Source organism: Rutidosis leptorrhynchoides, chromosome 5 (genome assembly GCF_046630445.1).
Source record: "Rutidosis leptorrhynchoides isolate AG116_Rl617_1_P2 chromosome 5, CSIRO_AGI_Rlap_v1, whole genome shotgun sequence".
Taxonomy (NCBI): Eukaryota; Viridiplantae; Streptophyta; class Magnoliopsida; order Asterales; family Asteraceae; genus Rutidosis; species Rutidosis leptorrhynchoides.
The window spans coordinates 300,509,867-300,533,056 of record NC_092337.1 but is presented as its reverse complement, the minus strand read 5'-3'; positions in this window follow the sequence as shown (position 1 = coordinate 300,533,056).

Here is a 23,190-nt window from a genome sequence, read left to right as displayed (position 1 = left end):
AAATTCAAATGGGATTGAATTTAAAGTTAATGGTCACAGAGTTAAACATTACATACATGGTCCGATGGAAGTTGACAATGAAGTTAATCATAATTTCACCACCCAAGAAAACCTTCAAAATGAAAACATAAATATGTTATCAACAACATATGAAAAATCAAAATTAGAATATAAGGAGGATTCAAATTTGAGTGATGAAGAAGAATTCTTATACAAACCTCCCATTCCAAGAAACGAAGAAAAATGTGAACAAGAAATTCAAATAGAAGTGAAAGAACCATGGAAAGAACACCCGAAAAAGGTTTACAAACCAACTCGACTTACTAAAGCAGGAGACCCGGGTGAATTTATCATTTCTTGCTTGCTTAATGATGGTGCTGTATATAATGGACTCGCAGATTTAGGAGCAAGTGCAAATATTATGCCTCTTTCCTTATACAAAAGATTAGGCATGGGTAAATTAAAACCAACCAAAATAGGTGTTCAATCATTTGACCAAACTATTAAACACCCGGTTGGAATAGCAAATAATTTACTTGTTAACGTGGGAAGTTTGACCTTTGTTGCAAACTTCATAGTGATTAATATGGAGGAAAACCTTGATATTCGTCTAATTCTAGGTCGCCCATTTTTAGCAACCACCGAGGCATTCATTGATGTAAGAGAAGGTAGAATGACACTTAGGGATGGTGATACATCGATCACCTTTGTGAACCGAAAGTTTAGATCTCCACAAACCAAAACTGTTAGACCAATAAAAACGCATAAGTGTGGGGAAGATGAAGAAACACTTAATGATGATCCAATCACAAAGAATGCCGTTGATGATACGAAATTAGATGAACCCATTTTTAACAGTTCAACGAAGAAACTTTATAAACAGATTCACGATGCTAAGATTAAAGGAAACTTTAAGTTATATAACCGATTAATATCCAATTTATCGTCAAAAGAAAAGGCAATGTTAGTTGAATTTGTGAAAGTTACGGAGGAAATCAACAAATGGATTGAAGTAAAAGTCAAAGATATACAAGTTGTTGATGATTCAATTGAAAATAATGTTAATCACAATTTCAACTAAGTATAGGGAGGTTTATGTATTTCTATTAGAGTTAGATTGTCTGTTTTCGTGTAGTTCTCGAAAATGGAACCCGAATGGTCTTTCCCTTGCAGACCCTAAAGAACTAGTCTTCTCCCCCCATTCTGAATTTTTATTTTTTTTAGGTTTTTACGAAATAAAGACTACCTGTGAACTAAACCATGGTCTAATGCTACACGCTTTGATCACTAAACGTAATAATGACACACTTCCGAGTGAAATAGTATCAGTAATCAGAGAAAGATTGGACGGAGTAAGAAAATAATCTAGATGCGAAGATAATAAGTCACAATTTGGTAAAGGAAAATCAAAATCCGCAGTGAAAAGAAGAGCACGACACCTAGAAAGATATCACAAATGCGGAAAATGGTCACATGGAGGTAAATGTTCAAATAATCAAACCTATTCAAATACCGAATTTGTTACTTTATGCAGAGACGGACCGTTCATATGTTTAGAAGAAAAGACACTGTATGCTCGAGGTTACGCCTATGTAGCTATGGAAAACCAATTAAACCGACTATCTTATGAATGGGATAGATCATATAACTAAGAATACTATCTCACAGGTAAGTCTGTACAGTTTTTATTTTTTTAACCTTTTGATAATAAACGCTAATTTGTTCGCTATAAAGTATTAAATTGGTATTGAATAAAATTAGGTTTGGCGACCGAAATTATTGATATCATACAAAAATTTATTACATCACTGCGAAATTTAACGTTTATTCTTAAGGTATAAATATCTTTAATCAATCAACCCAAAATATTTCAAAAATTCGTCATGAGTTAAATTAGGTCATGGAACCGAAATTAGTTTACCGAAAAGAGGGGCGCATATTTTTGATAATATTTGATTGATTAAAGTGGGATAAAAAGCCAAAAAGATTTTTAATTTTATTTTTACCATGTTTTTAAAATTAATATATAAATCTTAAATTAATATTGTAAACTTTGTAAAATCAATATATTTAAAATTGTAAATATTTGAAAAATTAATATAAGTTTGGTGTGAATTTATAATATGAATTTTTAAATTAAGTTTGGTGTGAATTTTTAATTTTTAAAAAAAATATGAATTTTTAATTTTATGCATTTCAAATTTTAAGTTTGGTGTGAATTTTTAATATAAATTTTGAATTTTATATTTAAGTTGTGTGAATTTAAAAACAAAAATTTACTTTATCTCATTAAGTTAAAAATATGATTTTTAAAATTCGTCGTAAGTTGAAGACTAGGTCTTTGAACCGAAATTGCTTTACCCGAGGGAGGGACGAGAACTTTTATTATCATTATTTTTAATCTTATTGAATTAAAGTATGCCAAAAACATTAAAAAAAACCCAAAAATCTTAGCTTTTAAAACAATCGCTACAAAAAGACAAATTTTAAAATTTTATCGAAGGACGGACTAGGACATCGATCCGACACGACCTCATCCTAAATAACAAGGGAAACAAAATTTTAAAATTAATTACTTAATTGTTTTAATTAGTATAAGATGTTTAAAAAAAAAAAAAAATACAAACTCCGCGACTCGCGGAGTTTGAAGGGTAAAATACTGCGATTCGCGGAGTTCCAAAAATATAGAAAAAAAATAAAAGGGCCAAAACTGATCAGTTGCACAACCCAACACACCACAAATACTGCGAAACAAAGCCGAAAAAACCCGAAAAAACACTCTCAAATTCACAATTTTTGACCGTTAATCATCAAATTTTTTACTAAAATCATGTTAAGAAGGATGCTATCAAGGAATTACTCAAGAAAAACGACTGAAAGGGGTGAATCTTCATCCCAAGCTCGCAATGCTCTTGCTGAGAATGCGGAACAACAGGAGGTGGATAACTACTACAAACAAGATATACCTCATCCAGTCATGACATTTTCTGATATGCACTTGGAAGATTTGCACCCGAACCTGATATTTGACAGACTTTGGATAGATTATCCAAAATACGAAAGGGGTTTGCATACTCTTCATTCTAAAGCTGTTGAAGTACCTAGGGTCATAGAATGGGGACCATTAGAAGCTGTAGAATTGGCCGGGCCAATTAGGGAATTACTTGCACAGAGGTATGGTAATTCTACTTTTAACGATTGGGTACGGTTATTCAACATGCGTAGACCTGTATATAAAGTATGGTGTGAAGAATTGTTGTGTAGTATAGAATTAAATGATCGGGTAGCTAGTTTAACCGATCGATCTTTTATTAGATTTTTGTTAGGAGGTTCGATGCGCCATATGTCTTTACTAGACATGGCTCAGGCTTTACGTATATATACGCCTGAGGAGTTAGCATCTGCCGATTGTAGAGGGTTGATATTGAACTGTAGGAAGATAGACAAAAATTTTGATACGCATGGTGTATGGAGTCAAATGACAAGCCATCACCGATTCAAAGGGGGAATTACTCTTATTTGGATATAGATAGAGCAGAGTTAAGAGTAATTCATAGGTTTTTAGCCAATTAAATTACACAACGAGGTAAGAACAAAGAAAAGGTAAATGAACAGGATTTGTTTTACCACATGTGTGAAATGACCCGTCCTAATCCATCCGGACGAAGTCCATATCGATTACAAACGATTCACAACAGTTGATTACATCGCGAGGTAATTGACCTCTATATGGTAAATTTTACAAACATTGCATTCGTTTTTAAAAGACAAACTTTCGTTACATCGACAGTTGACAGGCATGTAAAGCATTTCATAATATATCCAAATATAATTGACTTAATAATAATCTTGATGAACTCAACGACTCGAATGCAACATCTTTTGAAATATGTCATGAATGACTCCAAGTAATATCTCTAATATGAGCAAATGCACAGCGGAAGATTTCTTTCGTACCTGAGAATAAACATGCTTTAAAGTGTCAACCAAAAGGTTGCTGAGTTCATTAGTTTATCATAAAGAATTTTCATAATTTTAATAGACCACAAGATTTCATACTTCCATTTCTCATAATCATACGTCCCATGCATAGAGACAAAAATATCATTCATATGGATTTAACACCTGGTAACTGACATTCACAATATGCATATAAGAATATCCCCATCATTCCGGGATCCTCCTTCGGACATGATATAAATTTCGAAGTACTAAAGCATCCGGTACTTTGGATGGGGCTTGTTGGACCCGATAGATCTATCTTTAGAGTTCGCGTCAATTAGGGTTTCTGTTCCCTAATTCTTAGATTACTAGACTATAAAGGGGCATATTCAGTTTCGATCATTCAACCATATAATGTAGTTTCGATTACTTGTGTCTATTTCGTAAAACATTTATAAAAGCGCATGCATTCTCAGTCCCAAAAATATATATTGCAAAAGCATTTAAAAATGGAGTAATGAAAACTCACCTAATGTATTTTGTAGTAAAAATACATAGAACGACATTGAACAAGTATAAGATTGGCCTCGGATTTACGAACCTATTATTGAATCATGTATATTAATACATGTAATGGTAGTCGAACAATATATATATATATATATATATATATATATATATATATATATATATATATATATATATATATATATATATATATATATATATATATATATTATTAGTGATTTTATTAGTTATTTTATATCATGCGTTTCATTAATAACTCAATTAGATATATTTATCTTTAAGTGGATATTTAACATTTATTACAAAAGTATTAATATGATTAGGTTTTATGTCATAAATATATTTTTATATAGAAAATCTTCATTTGATATATTAATAGTAATAATAACAATGATTAAAAATAATACTAATTATGATAAGAATTATAATAATTCTAATAATAATAATAATAATAATAATAATAATAATAATAGTAGTAGTAGTAGTAGTAGTAGTAATAATAATAATAATAATAATAATAATAATAATAATAATAATAATAATAATAATAATAATAATAATAATAATAATAATAATAATAATAATAATAATAATAATAAAAATGGTTACTACCTTAAAAGCTCCAAAAAAAATATCAAACCGCCCAAGCCGGGACTCGAACCTGCGATCTCCCACTTAACAACCATACCACTAAACCAATGCACTGCCTTATACTTTCTTGTAATAACTACACCTACAATTCTTTTAAGCAGTGACAGGCTGCAGTTCTACTTGTTAGAACCAAAAACTCCATGGATCCAATCATCACTTATAACATCATATTATCATCAAGCTACTACCATCAATATACCTCATCGTTATTTCCATCATCTAACCTCATTCATAATCATCTATACCATGATCAACAATTTCATCATCATCATCAAATCATTTCCGTAACATCATCAACCATCATCTATATTATTATTATAACCGTATCATCATCGACCCTCATTAGCATTACCATCATTCACGTAATCATATATATCCTATCCTAATCACTATTAATATGCTTCGCTATCATCATTATAAACTTATTACTTTTACGAAATCATCATGTATCATCAACATTTATCCATAAATCATCATTCGTAAAAAAAATTGATGTTGGATCTCGATTTCACAAGGAAACCGTAACCCCTTTCAACAGCCCACCAATTTGTATGATCCTAGGCCCAATTACGAAATCATAACAGTCCAGCGATTTGTTCAGCTCCAATGATTAATTTCTCAGTTAGCAAGTTGATATAAGTCCAATAAATAAATTCCTAATTTCCTGACTAAAAAGGACTTGATTGGCCAGCGACGAATAAAAAAAAATAAAATAAAAAAAAACATTTAGATAAACGAACAGCTGGTACCTGTCTAACTTCCACCCAACATGTTTACCAATTATTTGTATTTGCTTTATATTATAATACTAACTCTAGTCATCCTTAATCATCATAATCTAATATCATGATATCATCGCTATTTATCATCAACATAAATATCATCTCCGTATTATTATATTTCGTAGGTGTGGAAGATGGTTTCGATTTGTGGAGTAGAAACAGTTAACGAAGAAAAAGAAAAATATAACGATGAAGGTGATGGTTGGCGTTCGGTACTAGTTGCAGCCGGAAAGAAAAATATAGTGAACCAGGGTGATGATGGTTCAACGGAGTTGGTTTAAGGTGGTTTGTAGATATCGCTTAGAAACAGGAAATGGGTAGAAACAGAATAAAATGATAGTTTCTTTGTTGGGTTTGTTTTGAAACAAAACTAAAATAATTTGTATGTTTTGTGTGGTGTTTGACCTGCAACAGAAGGCGATTTGCAGCTGTAATATTCACGAAATAGTAGCAGTGTTACCATACGGATAGCATCAATCATTGAAAAGAAAACATTTTAGAACAACCGGGTGTTTGGTTTTCGAATACCAAATAGGAAACTTACATAACTTGAAGGTGGATGATGGTGTTCGTAGGTGGTTGTCAGAAGATAAGAGGGAGAGAAAAAGAAATATGGCGAGGGTGGTGGCTGTTTATCAAGATAGATGAGAGTGGTTCATGGTGGTGTTCTAAGAAGAAGAAGGTGGTAGAGTGACGTGTTTTGTTCGTCCAAGCATGAAACTGAAAGTGGTGTTTGATGGTGGTCTTCGGCTGCAACTAGTTGACGATAGCAAACAATTTATTATGGTGTCCTGTATCTTCAAACAACAACATCATAGAGTAGTAGTAATAATATTTTCATAATTGAAGAAGGGTGGTGGTTTTGGTTGTACGAGGGAAAGTAAGGGTAATATTATATATACATATATATAGTGAGTGCATGTGGGAGATCTTATTAAAGTAAAAAAAATCGATCATCACTATGTAACTAATTGGTATGTGACAAAACAGAATATGGATACTTGTGTTAGTGGGTGTGCAATTTGATTAAGACAATTGTATATATCATGTTATTATGTCGATACATTGTATGTAGTAATTAAAAGTTAAAAAGACAAGAACACTAATTGAAATAAAGGAATCTAGCTGCCATATTTTGTACATTCTTATCCAGTTTTCACGGACCGTGTATCGTGCGAAATCAGTGATGGATAAAAGTGTTCAGAAAAATCTCATATTTTTAAATTAACTATATTTATTTATTTTGTTCATTATGGTATAGAATTCAGTCATTAAAATTTACATCAACTGTCCCTCTCATTTATGGGTAAAATATAAAAAGTTTTAAAATTTAATAACTAGGTCCTAATTGCATTTTTAAGAAGCCTAAAATTTATAGAACTCATTTTCGTATCACCGTTTATTTTAAAATCATATAAATTCGAATTAAACTTCTCTTAAATAATAATCGAAACATTCAACGAGTATTACAATCATTAAATCATTATATTTAATATACACTATATATATATATATATATATATATATATATATATATATATATATATATAAATATATATGCATCTATTTGCAAATAGTTGTTCGTGAATCGTCGGGAATGGTCGAAGGTCAATTGAACATATGAAACAGTTCAAAATTTTCTAGACTCAACATTACATACTTTGATTATCGTATCGAAATCATATAAAGATTAAGTTTAAATTTAGTTGGAAATTCCCGGGTCATCACAGTACCTACCCGTTAAAGAAATTTCGTCCCGAAATTTGATCGAGGTCGTCATGGTTAACAATAAGAATGTTTTCATGACGAATATGAGTTGATAAATTGAGTATTATCATCACTGAGTAATATGGATAAAAATAACTCGATTATTTGAAGAGTACAAATGAAACTATCATGAGAGAGGTCCCAACGGCATCGTCCACCTTCGCCCAAAAACTTGCCCAAATTTTTAGCCGTTAGTAAAATAAAAAAAAATTCCAACGGCTATCCCAACGGTCACTTTTACACTATAAAAACACCAACCATATACATTATTTTATACACTCAAACATATGTTTCTTTTATATTTCCACCTTTCTCAAAATCAAAATCAAACACTCCCAAACTGCAAAATGTTAACACTTCCCCCAATGATTGTTTCATTCAACGTTCATTACGGAGGTGATTTCCGTAATCAAATGAAGGAATATAAGTGGGGCGACAGTATTTCGTTTGAAGATATCGACATTCGTGATGTTAGTTTACAAGACTTGTTATCCTTTCTGAAGGAAAAAGTTCCGTGTGAATTCACGTCTGTGTTCTTTTATAAAGACGATTATGATGCGGATTGTAGGGCAAGTTTTCTGTGTACTGATGATCAATGGTACTTTATAAAAGATACCATTGAAGATCGCGGTAAACGCATTTCCTTGTATGCGGTTCTTGAAGATGAAGAGACGTTGGGTTATCGTTACCTCGATGAATCAGCTGAAACAGCAGTTGAGGCATCATGAGAAATACCGATGTCTCCAGAGTACCTCTCGGATGGTGAAATGACTGGTGAACGCTACTTTGCAGATGACAATTGACGACGACAAGTAGTTTGATTGTAATCTTTTAATTTTTAATTGTCGTGATGTTTTAAATTTTTTAATTATTGTAATTTCGGTGTTGTTGTCGAGTTTTATATCTTCTTTTATGTTTCGAAGCTCTTCGTCTTTTTAATCTACTCTCGATCTCTAGTAAAACGAGTAATGGTCCAGAATTTGTAAGTATGGAGTTCCGAATGAATTTAATGTTCTAAACAAAAAAGAACATTATAGCACGATTTGATTTGTCAAATTACCAGAATCATTGAGAATAGAACTATCAAGAATATAATTTCTTGACATGTTTAGAAGTTAAACGGAATGAAAGAGTTATGTAACATAGCACATTATGACGTTAAAAATCTGTGAATCATCACGTCCCATTAGAAACTCAGCATGACTTAATGTAATATAATCACGTTGATCAAGTGTCATTATATTATACTAACTCATGCTTGAGTTCCCAACATTACTTCAATAACATTCATAATTTAAATTTGAAAGTTTACAGAATATAGAAACTAACAGTTTCTATATGATGTAACACTGATAGCACGAAGAGATAAATGATTTCAGATAGTATTAGTTATAAAAATATATTCAGAAATATCGAGGATATTTATAATGAAAGATACGATAATATCTTTGAATATCTAAGATCAGAGGATGATGGAGACTATTGTACGCAAGGGTTTAGAGTAATGAGCAAAATATTCGCTAAAGACTTTAGCAGACATTGAACCATTTAGATTCTTTGTAGTCAAACTTATTCTTTGTGATTTGTCCACGGTTTCTTTCATAGTTTCGCATAATACGTTTTTCGGTACTAAATTTTCTATTGAATGTTTCCAATATAATGATACACAGGATGCACGAGGAGGTATATAATTTCGGACGAGAATATTTATGAAAATATCTTCAGAAATATCGAAGATATTGATGATGATATTTTGGAATTTGTAAGTTCGATGGTTGATGGAGAAAGATTTTCCTCAAGATTTTAACATGACTTCGGAGCAAGATATTCTCTAAAGATTTCAACGGATCCAGAATTACCTGAATCCTTTGAATATAGGGTTTGGTCCTTGTATTTGTCCTTGGTCTTCTGCGTGGTTAACTCAATCCGTTTTCCAGTTCCAACTTTTCTGAGCTTTTCCAACATATTATTCTTTGTCATCAAACTTTCGATGATTAAGGTCATTTTACGGTTGTCTATGGTTTCTGCTGCTTCATTCAGTTTTTTTCAACATTCAGAGTATTGATTTGTGACTGAGTACTTTTCAGAATGAAAGATCATAATTCTAAGAGATAAATGTCATATGGATACATATAACTGTTGATGTAGATATGTTGTGAGTTTTCAAAGTACTGATAGCTGATTCCCGTTAATTGGTATGGCAGTATTCGTTACAAGATGCGGATGGGTATATGATAGGGTTTCAATGAATAAATATAATGATTTATCAGAGAGATTTAAACCAAGAAGCAACGAGGTTGCTGGTACATCTATTGGTAATATGGTAAAATGTGAAAGGTTCCCCGGTAACAATAAAAGAGCACGTATATATATCAAGGTTATAATAAGGTTGTTTTGAATGAAAAGTCGAAGTTAACTTGTTGGAGCTGTGACAAAATTGGCTAATTTGGAAAAAGATTGCAAAGTTATTTTCGATAATAATAACGCAAAGGAATTAGCACAGCTACGCATTTAACGTTTACTCAATTTTCGAGAGTTTTCAGGTGCACAACAATATGCATCGATCTTTTCTTCCGTAGGTAATGTGCATTTGGTTCATCCTTTCGATTGAGGTGTTATCAAGAATCGTGAAAGATTTTGAACGCAGATTTGTAATCGTCAAGATACAAATGAAGTTTAAGATGAATCAAGTGGCAAACTTGAAGAATTGTTTAGTTTCATATATTATAATCAATATTTTAATTCATTTTAATTGTTTAATGTTATTAGTCCATAGTCGATAGTCCACAGTTGACAGTCCAATAATTCATATATATATATAGTTTAATATATAATATTCGAATTAATTAATACGTGTCGTGACCCGTATACGTCTCAGACTCGATCACAACTCAAACTATATATATTATTGTAGAATCAACCTCAACCCTGTATAGAGAACTCGATCATTACTGCATATAGAGTGTCTATGGTGATTCCAAATAATATATATAGATGCGTCGATATGATATGTCAAAACCTTGAATACGTGTCCCGATATTTAAAGTGCGTAAAATAAATAACAGAAATTAAATGACGATAAATAAAGTGCGTAAAGTAAATAACAGAAATTAAATGACGATAAATAAAGTGCGAAAGTAAATAAAAGAAATTAAATGACGATAAATAAAATTGCGAGAATATAAATTGCGATAAAATAAATTGCGATAAAATAAATTGCGATAATTAAATTGCGATAAATAAAATGTAATACAGAATTAACAGTTAGCTAGGAACAGTTAGCTAGGATTTTGTTAGCGTGGTTTCTTAATAAAATTTAATATCGTTAATTAGTCTGTTTCTAATCAATTTTTATTGTGTCCATTATTTTTTTTATTTTTTTTTTCATTATGCCACTTGTTGGATTCTGATAGGTCAAAATCCAAATATGAAAATTGAATTTGAATGAAAATAGTTATTCTTTGGTGAACGGATACGTATCTCGGTGGTTGTAAATAGGATAGTGAATAACTGTTGAATCAGATTCGAAGAATATACAGTGTAACTTATTAATGTGAGATTTAAATATTCCTCGGGTATTACCTACCCGTTAAAATATTTTCACCATTAATAGTTTGTACAAAAGAATTTCTAATTACAATCTTTTTGAAAATATACTTGCACATATATTTTCTTCAGATGTAATTATGGATTTAATGAGTTAATATGATATTAATCTCATTTGATTTTCGGTTGGAACTAGAATAAATAATCTCTAAAACTTTAGAGATTATATATTCGTCATATCGAACGAAGATAAATGAGGTGGAACAATACGTAGAACGAAGACCATACTCAAAGTACAGATGATGATATTGAAGCATGGATTGTTGATGGTACTGGTGCTGTTATTGATGGTACTGTTGGTGCCGGTGATGTTGCTGAAGCTGGTACATTTTGCACCATAATCTCCGAATTGATTATTCGAGCGTGAAGTTCGTTGACTTATTACTTCAGAATGACTGTCGGTCGGAACAAGCGGATGAATAAGGTTCAGAATTGTGGATAGAATATAATCTTGTCGAGTTACCCTGGAAATGAGATTGAAAATGGTGTCTCGAACAGGTTCGCCGGTAAACGCTTCAGGTTCATTGTCAAGAGGTGAATTCGGTTGATGGAAGGGATTGCCTTCTGCACGTTTCTATTAATTAAGTCGACTACGAACCCATTAGATGAATTGATAATGGCTGATTGGTTGATTCATGCCGATGATGCTGTTTTCGGAGCTTAGGTGAACATCTATGTCGGAATAGCTGTCGGAATAACTATCGGAATAGCTATCGGAATCTGAGGGACTCGAACTGGTTGCAGGATTCATCTCGTACGATCAGATGAAGGATTTTCGATAAGAAATAGATTATAGTATGTAGATTAGTACCCTGCAATACATAATTTACATAGGCATATATACTACTAAAATCCCATAAGTTACGGAGGAATCTACGGGAGTTATCAGACAAAGTTACAGTAATAGATACGCTAAGATATGAAGTAGCAGATACGCTAAGATATGAATTTTGTCTATACACTATTCATGCAGTCAATGCAGTAAAACGTGTCTAGACTAAGAATGATAAGCAAGTGATTCTCTAAGAATGATAAGCAGGTAATTTTTGACACAAAATGATAAGCAAAACTTTTGACATGCAGACACGGTCGAAGTCCAGACTCACTAATGCATCCTAACAACTTATCAGTTAGACACACTAATGCAGACATGGTTCGCTAAGACCACCGCTCTGATACCAACTGAAATGACCCGTCCTAATCCATCCGGACGAAGGCCATATCGATTACAAACGATTCACAACAGTTGATTACATCGCGAGGTAATTGACCTCTATATGGTAAATTTTACAAACATTGCATTCGTTTTTAAAAGACAAACTTTCGTTACATCGACAGTTGACAGGCATGTAAAGCATTTCATAATATATCCAAATATAATTGACTTAATAATAATCTTGATGAACTCAACGACTCGAATGCAACATCTTTTGAAATATGTCATGAATGACTCCAAGTAATATCTCTAATATGAGCAAATGCACAGCGGAAGATTTCTTTCGTACCTGAGAATAAACATGCTTTAAAGTGTCAACCAAAAGGTTATGAGTTCATTAATTTATCATAAAGAATTTTCATAATTTTAATAGACCACAAGATTTCATACTTCCATTTCTCATAATCATACGTCCCATGCATAGAGACAAAAATATCATTCATATGGATTTAACACCTGGTAACTGACATTCACAATATGCATATAAGAATATCCCCATCATTCCGGGATCCTCCTTCGGACATGATATAAATTTCAAAGTACTAAAGCATCCGGTACTTTGGATGGGGCTTGTTGGACCCGATAGATCTATCTTTAGAGTTCGCGTCAATTAGGGTTTCTGTTCCCTAATTCTTAGATTACCAGACTATAAAGGGGCATATTCAGTTTCGATCATTCAACCATATAATGTAGTTTCGATTACTTGTGTCTATTTCGTAAAACATTTATAAAAGCGCATGCATTCTCAGTCCCAAAAATATATATTGCAAAAGCATTTAAAAATGGAGTAATGAAAACTCACCTAATGTATTTTGTAGTAAAAATACATAGAACGACATTGAACAAGTATAGGATTGGCCTCGGATTCACGAACCTATCTTTGAATCATGTATATTAATACATGTAATGGTAGTCGAACAAATATATATATATATATATATATATATATATATATATATATATATATATATATATATATATATATATATATATATATATATATATATATATATATATATATATATATATATATTATTAGTGATTTTATTAGTTATTTTATATCATGCGTTTCATTAATAACTTAATTAGATATATTTATCTTTAAGTGGATATTTAACATTTATTACAAAAGTATTAATATGATTAGGTTTTATGTCATAAATATATTTTTATATAGAAAATCTTCATTTGATATATTAATAGTAATAATAACAATGATTAAAAATAATACTAATTATGATAAGAATTATAATAATTCTAATAATAATAATAATAATAATAATAATAGTAGTAGTAGTAGTAGTAGTAGTAGTAGTAGTAGTAGTAGTAGTAGTAGTAGTAGTAATAATAATAATAATAATAATAATAATAATAATAATAATAATAATAATAATAATAATAATAATAATAATAATAATAATAATAATAATAATAAAAATGGTTACTACCTTAAAAGCTCCAAAAAAAATATCAAACCGCCCAAGCCGGGACTCGAACCTGCGATCTCCCACTTAACAACCATACCACTAAACCAATGCACTGCCTTATACTTTCTTGTAATAACTACACCTACGATTCTTTTAAGCAGTGACAGGCTGCAGTTCTACTTGTTAGAACCAAAAACTCCATGGATCCAATCATCACTTATAACATCATATTATCATCAAGCTACTACCATCAATATACCTCATCGTTATTTCCATCATCTAACCTCATTCATAATCATCTATACCATGATCAACAATTTCATCATCATCATCAAATCATTTCCGTAACATCATCAACCATCATCTATATTATTATTATAACCGTATCATCATCGACCCTCATTAGCATTACCATCATTCACGTAATCATATATATCCTATCCTAATCACTATTAATATGCTTCGCTATCATCATTATAAACTTATTACTTTTACGAAATCATCATGTATCATCAACATTTATCCATAAATCATCATTCGTAAAAAAAATTGATGTTGGATCTCGATTTCACAAGGAAACCGTAACCCCTTTCAACAGCCCACCAATTTGTATGATCCTCGGCCCAATTACGAAATCATAACAGTCCAGTGATTTGTTCAGCTCTAATGATTAATTTCTCAGTTAGCAAGTTGATATAAGTCCAATAAATAAATTCCTAATTTCCTGACTAAAAAGGACTTGATTGGCCAGCGACGAATAAAAAAAAATAAAATAAAAAAAAAACATTTAGATAAACGAACAGCTGGTACCTATCTAACTTCCACCCAACATGTTTACCAATCATTTGTATTTGCTTTATATTATAATACTAACTCTAGTCATCCTTAATCATCATAATCTAATATCATGATATCATCGCTATTTATCATCAACATAAATATCATCTCCGTATTATTATATTTCGTAGGTGTGGAAGATGGTTTCGATTTGTGGAGTAGAAACAGTTAACGAAGAAAAAGAAAAATATAACGATGAAGGTGATGGTTGGCGTTCGGTACTAGTTGCAGCCGGAAAGAAAAATATAGTGAACCAGGGTGGTGATGGTTCAACGGAGTTGGTTTAAGGTGGTTTGTAGATATCGCTTAGAAACAGGAAATGGGTAGAAACAGAATAAAATGATAGTTTCTTTGTTGGGTTTGTTTTGAAACAAAACTAAAATAATTTGTATGTTTTGTGTGGTGTTTGACCTGCAACAGAAGGCGATTTGCAGCTGTAATATTCACGAAATAGTAGCAGTGTTACCATACGGATAGCATCAATCATTGAAAAGAAAACATTTTAGAACAACCGGGTGTTTGGTTTTCGAATACCAAATAGGAAACTTACATAACTTGAAGGTGGATGATGGTGTTCGTAGGTGGTTGTCCGAAGATAAGAGGGAGAGAAAAAGAAATATGGCGAGGGTGGTGGCTGTTTATCAAGATTGATGAGAGTGGTTCATGGTGGTGTTCTAAGAAGAAGAAGGTGGTAGAGTGACGTGTTTTGTTCGTCCAAGCATGAAATTGAAAGTGGTGTTTGATGGTGGTCTTCAGCTGCAACTAGTTGACGATAGCAAACAATTTATTATGGTGTCCTGTATCTTCAAACAACAACATCATAGAGTAGTAGTAATAATATTTTCATAATTGAAGAAGGGTGGTGGTTTTGGTTGTACGAGGGAAAGTAAGGGTAATATTATATATACATATATATAGTGAGTGCATGTGGGAGATCTTATTAAAGTAAAAAAAATCGATCATCACTATGTAACTAATTGGTATGTGACAAAACAGAATATGGATACTTGTGTTAGTGGGTGTGCAATTTGATTAAGACAATTGTATATATCATGTTATTATGTCGATACATTGTATGTAGTAATTAAAAGTTAAAAAGACAAGAACAGTAATTGAAATAAAGGAATCTAGCTGCCATATTTTGTACATTCTTATCCAGTTTTCACGGACTGTGTATCGTGCGAAATCAGTGATGGATAAAAGTGTTCAGAAAAATCTCATATTTTTAAATTAACTATATTTATTTATTTTGTTCATTATGGTATAGAATTCAGTCATTAAAATTTACATCAACTGTCCCTCTCATTTATGGGTAAAATATAAAAAGTTTTAAAATTTAATAACTAGGTCCTAATTGCATTTTTAAGAAGCCTAAAATTTATAGAACTCATTTTCGTATCACCGTTTATTTTAAAATCATATAAATTCGAATTAAACTTCTCTTAAATAATAATCGAAACATTCAACGAGTATTACAATCATTAAATCATTATATTTAATATACACTATATATATATATATATATATATATATATATATATATATATATATATATATATATATATATATATATATATATATATGCATCTATTTGCAAATAGTTGTTCGTGAATCGTCGGGAATGGTCGAAGGTCAATTGAACATATGAAACAGTTCAAAATTTTCTAGAATCAACATTACATACTTTGCTAATCGTATCGAAATCATATAAAGATTAAGTTTAAATTTAGTTGGAAATTCCCGGGTCATCACAATGTGTATTCGGGACCCACAAAGCGCTGTAAGTATACCTTATTGTGTGGGTTATTATTTATCAGCTATGGTTAGGGGAATGAGACCGCATAGCATAATAGGAGGTGGTATATTTATTACTTTGATTGCTGAATATCTCGGTGTTGATATAAGTCGGGGGGGATTATTAGTCGAAGAACCAGAACCCCGCGATACAATAGGTTTAAATGTATACTATGGTGCAAAGGTTTTGAAGAGGCGAAATAACGCCGCAGTACAATACCATGGTAGACATCCACAGGTTGAGAGAAACCAACAGCAAGGTAATGTAGGAGGGGGAAATGAAATGGCAGAAATGCAAAGGTTTATAGCTTCACAAGAGTATGAAAATGCTAGACATAGAGCATTTGAAGATTGGCAAGTTCATCAAAACCAAATCATAGCTTATTGCCAACTATAGGTAGAAACTATATTCCTACTCCATCGCCCATATTCCCTCCCTGGTCTATAGAGATCCAACCACCGTATCCTACGTATAACCCAGCCGAAACATTTTATAGCACCTATGGTTATGCATGGAACCCCTACTGGTATCAGTATCATCCCTAGTCTACTTAGTTTTATTTATTTTGTAATTTGTAATGTTGATACGTTTAATACTTATGTTAATATTTTAATAGTTTTTATAATTTTCTAACTTTTATTCTTAGATTTCAATAATTTTTGAATGTGGGGTAATATACCAAACTTCAAAAATATGTATATATGTTTGCAGTTTATCTTATGTACACAACAGGGTAAAACAACGCATTTTCAAAGACTGGCATTAAGTTCAGCAAAAGCAACTAATTTTGACGACAAGATGCAAAATAAATGTGATATAACAACAAGACGGAATGAACAAATGATGTGCACCATTTATCATTCAACACAAACACAAATATGTTTGGAAAATTTGGTAAAATTTAATCATTTCTACGCTAATCACCCTCAATAATTTAAATTGTTACTGATTTCTTGCAAATGAGGGCATTGCAAGATCTTAAGTGTGGGAAGGGGTTAAATTTTTTCGGATTTTTAAAATTTTTATCTTAAACACTTGGTTACCATTAAAAATACTAGTAAAGCAGTAGTTGTATTAGAATCTAGTGCTCTCTGATAATAAAGAACAGCCCTAGTCTTATATACTGACTACCCAATTCTAGTAAAATTTTTCAAAATTTTCAATTAAATGAACTCAAAATCATGTTTATACATATTTATGAACGATAAAACTAGGTGTTAACACCGAAATTATTGTTACCTCGGAAAGGACATAAATTGAGAAACAAACCAAAATGTTAAAATTCATTTAAAATGGAATAGAGGACAATAAAAAGGAAAATAAAAGCCAAGTGTGGGAAAATTCTCCAAGTTATTTTAAACATATATCACATATTTTTGTACAAATAATTGAAAATACTTTTGCTTTGGACTAAACTAAAAAGTTTTACCTGATTTACTGTAAGAAAGATGGATCTACACGATGAATCAATTCCATCATTAAAAAGAAGTAAAGTCTTCCGAAAAAGAAACGCGCTTCTTGATTTAGGTCAGGAAGTTGTCGTTCAGACCAGCTGTAGGTTGACGAAAAATCTAGAAAAATCATCACTAAAATCAGCAGGAAATCCACGGACCTCAGCATAAAACAGGGTCGCCAAGTGGTCAGATTTATCCTAACCATGAGAAGGATTTATCTCGTACAATGGGGGGCACCGTGCAAATTAGCTGGATAAGACTAATGAATCAGATCCCCAGAAAGGATAATCTCCTTAAAGATTAAAAATCAGCTTTTAAGACTGATATTACTCAATCCTAGAGATTGACCTTAAAGATTGAGAATTACAAACTCATGGAATTCAATGATATCTAAACTCGAGCTTGAACGAGAAAATATTTTGATCAAATTACAAACCAATTTGTTTTCTAAAAACCCATTTTCAATGCGTTCATTACCATTGAACATAAAATCCTAGGAATTCACCTGGAATTCATTAGGTCACCTGAACTAAATCGGGTGTCAACCGTAAGAACGGTGGTTGCATAGCATGGTCGAAGACAGGACCTTGTGCCAGACCGACAAATTAAAAGGGTGAGCTTTACTATTGCTCCTACAAAGGATAGTAATTGCGTCCGACACGTTATAGACCATAATTAAAAGCATGTCAGGGGACATTGCCTTAACAGTTGCTTGTTCAACGCTTTCCTTTACAACCGGACGGTAGTTTACCGAAAGGTAATATACGGGACAAGTAAACTGGACGTGTTGCTTTCCTAATACAAGGTTAGCAAGTGGGTGACACAAAACAGCAAGTTTTGAGCTAAAATTTTCAAATATGAAACCCACCAAACCCACAAAAATAATTTGCAAACACCGGTGAAGGGTTATTCCGGAAAACTTATCTAGGGTAAAAACTAGATTTAATTTTCAAAAAATCAAATGTTTTCATAAAGATCCAATTTCCTTAATGGATCTAAATTTTTATAGTCATGTGGGACTGTAAACCATATCGTTACTACCATTGTTTATACCGCCGTATAGAAATCACTGATGTACAAAGTGTGAAGAATAAAGAAGTGATTCTAGTATTTCAAGACTATATTGCTTGAGGACAAGCAACGCTCAAGTGTGGGAATATTTGATAATGCTAAAAACGAACATATATTTCATAGCATTATTCCCCAAGAAAGACAAGCTTTTAGTTGCAATTGTTCTATTTACAAGTGATATTCGTTTAAATATTAAAAGGTGAAGACAAAAGACAGATTCGACGAATTGAAGACGCAAACGACCAAAAAGCTCAAAAGTACAAAATACAATCAAAGAGGTTCCAATTATTGATAAGAAACGTCTCGAAATTACAAGAGTACAAGATTCAAAACGCAAAGTACAAGATATAAAATAGTACGCAAGGACGTTCGAAAATCCGGAACCGGGACCAGAGTCAACTCTCAACGTTCGACGCAACGGACTAAAAATTACAAGTCAACTATGCACATAAATATAATATAATATTTAAATAATTCTTATAATTATTTATATGTTATATAAATAATAAAAATCCGTCGGCAAGAAAGACTCCAAAGTTGGTGAGCTGGAATTTCAAACTCCGCGACTCGCGGAGTTTGAAGGCAAAAAATGCCGCGAGTCGCGGAGATTACCTGGACAAAAATTCCTATAAAAGCAAACGAATTCTGATCATTTTCATATCCAATATATCAATCTCTCTATCTATATACGTAATATTTATATTTATAATTTATATTTTAATTTTAATTTTAATCCTAATAATAAGGGTATGTTAGCGAATGTTATAATGGTGTAAGTCGAAATTCTGTCCGTGTAACTCTACGCTATTTTTAATCATTGTAAGTTATGTTCAACCTTTTTAAATTAATGTCTCGTAGCTAAGTTATTATTATGCTTATTTAATCTGAAGTAATCATGATGTTGGGCTAATTACTAAAATTGGGTAATTGGGCCTTGTACCATAATTGGGGTTTGGATAAAAGAACGACACTTGTGGAAATTAGACTATGGGCTATTAATAGGTTTTATATTAACTAAACAATACCTTGTTAATTTAATATACAAACTTATAATTCGACGTATTTATATATAACCACATACGCTTGACTGGGTACGGTGGGCGGGATATTTATAAATACCAATAATTATTCATTTTACCGGACACGGAACTGGATTAATAGTTAATAGACTTGTTGAAACAGGGGTGAATTGCATTCAAGGGTAATTGGTGTAATTGTTAATAAAGTAGTAAAACCTTGGTTTACACGCAGTCGATAACCTGGTGTATTCATTAAACAAAGTATTAAAACCTTGTTACAATTCGAATCCCCAATTAGTTGGAATATTTGACTTCGGGAATAAGAATAATTTGACGAAGGCTTTCGCTCTTTATATTTATGACTGATGGACTATTATGGACAAATCCGTATGGACATATTAAATAATCCAGGACAAAGAACAATTAACCCATGGGCATAAAACTAAAATCAACACGTCAAACATCATGATTACGGAAGTTTAAATAAGCATAATTCTTTTATTTCATATTTAATTTCCTTTATTTTATATTTAATTGCACTTCTAATTATCGCACTTTTATTGTTATCATATTTAATTATCGTACTTTTTAATTATCGCAAGTTTATTTTATCGCACTTTTATTTATCGCAATTTCATTATCGTTATTCACTTTACGCTTTAAATTAAGTATTTTATTTATTTAATATTTTACATTTGGTTTTAACTGCGACTAAAGTTTTAAAATCGACAAACCGGTCATTAAACGGTAAAAACCCCCCTTTATTTATAATAATAATATTACTTATATATATATATATATATATTTGTATTTTTATAAAATAAAACTAATATAGCGTTAAGCTTTGTTTAAAGATTTTCCCTGTGGAACGAACCGGACTTACTAAAAACTACACTACTGTACGATTAGGTACACTGCCTATAAGTGTTGTAGCAAGGTTTGAGTATATCCATTCAATAAATAAATAAATATCTTGTGTAAAATTGTATCGTATTTAATAGTATTTCCTTGTAAAAATTAATAGTATTTTATACCCCTCTGCTTTAACATCAATATCGTTCTACATCGATTATCTTCGTTCTACGTATCGTTCTACCTCATTTATCTTCGTTCGACATGGCGATTATGTAATCTCTAATGTTTTAGAGATTATGTACTCTAGTTCTAACAGTAAATCATATGAGTTTAATATCATATTAACTCATTAAATCCATGATTACATCTGAAGAAAATATATATGTAAGTATATTTTCATAAAGATTATAATTAAAAATTCTTTTGTACAAACTGTTAATGGTGAAAATATTTTAACGGGTAGGTAATACCCGAGGAATATTTAGATTTCACATTAATAAGTTACATTGTACATTCTTCAATTCAGATTCGGCAGTCATTAACAATACTGCTCAAATTCACATATATACGTATCCGTTCACCAAAGAACAACTATTTTCATTCAAATTCAATATCATATTCGGATTTTGATCGATCAGAATCCAAGTCAAGATTTGACAAGTGGCATAATGAAGAAAATAATGGATAAAATAAAACTGATTAGTAACCAATTAATTAACTACGTAAAAATTATGAATCTATACTAACCAAATCCTAGCTAACCGTTCCTAGATACTGTTCCTATAACCGTTATGACTATTTCCTTATTACATTTTGTTTATTGCCATTTTAATTATCGTAATTTATTTATCATAATTTTAATTATCGCAATTTTAATACTCTCAATTTTATTTATCATCAATTAATTACTGTTATTCATTTTACGCACTTTAAATATCGTCGGATAAATCGGGACACGTATACAATGTTTTGACATATCATATTGACATCATCTATATATATTATTTTGAATAACCCATAAGACACTATATGCGGTAATGCTCGAGTTAGCATATAATGGGTTGAGGTTAATTCTAAAATAATATATATACCATGGGTTGTGATTGAGTCTGTGATATGTATACAATGGGTCACGATATGTCTTGATTAATTAAATTATATATTGAACTATAGGACTATTGGACTACTAACATTGGACTACTAACCCTGGACAATTAAAAAGTATTAAAAGAGTTGGAAATATTAATTAAAACATTTTTACTTAAAATATTGTTAATAAGTTACATCTTCTCGAGTTAAACATTTCTTCAAGTTTGCCACTTCATTTCATCTTAAACGTCATTTCTATCTTGATGATTACAATATGCATTCAAACCCTTCAGAATTCCTGAAAACACCTCGGATTAATAACCAATAATTCAGATATGAGAATGCTGATGAAGCAGCAAAAGCTGTAAATGGTCTTAATGACCAAAAACTTGATAATAAAGAATGATGTGTTGAAGAAGCTCAGATTTAGAACTGGAAATGATTTGAGCAAACCATGAAGGAGACTATGGATAAATTACAAAGACTAAACCTGTATTTAATGAATCCAGATGATTCAGTATCTGCTGAAACCTTTAAACGAATATCTTGCTCCTACTTATTCTAAATCCTTGCGGACAAATTTCTTCATCATCTTATGATCTTAAATATTTTAAATTCTAAGATATCACCGTATCTTTAATTATAAATATCTTCGATATTTCTGAAGATACCTTCGTAAATATCTTTGTCCGAAATTATATATCTCCTCGTGCTATCTATGTTACATCATACAAGAAACTATTTTAGTTTCTATCCTTCTATAAAATTTGAGTTTAAATAATGAATGATTTCTGGAGAAGTGTTGGGAGTTGAAACATGAGTTAGTATAATATAATGATGCCCGACCAACGTGATTATATTACAGTAAGTCATGCTGAATTTCTAATGGAACGTGATGATGGTTCACAGACCTTACCCTCATCATGTGCCATGTTACATAACTCTTTCATTCTACTTAACCTCTGAACATATCAACAAAATATATTCTTGATAGTTCTATCTTCTACGATTCTAGTAATTTAACAAATCAAATCTTATATAGATTTCGAAGATTTCTTTAAATTCCTTGAATTCCGAAAAATCACCGTGACTTCGTCAAAAGTTAAATCTCTATCTCAATCTTTTGTGACAGCTTCACTCGTACGATTCAC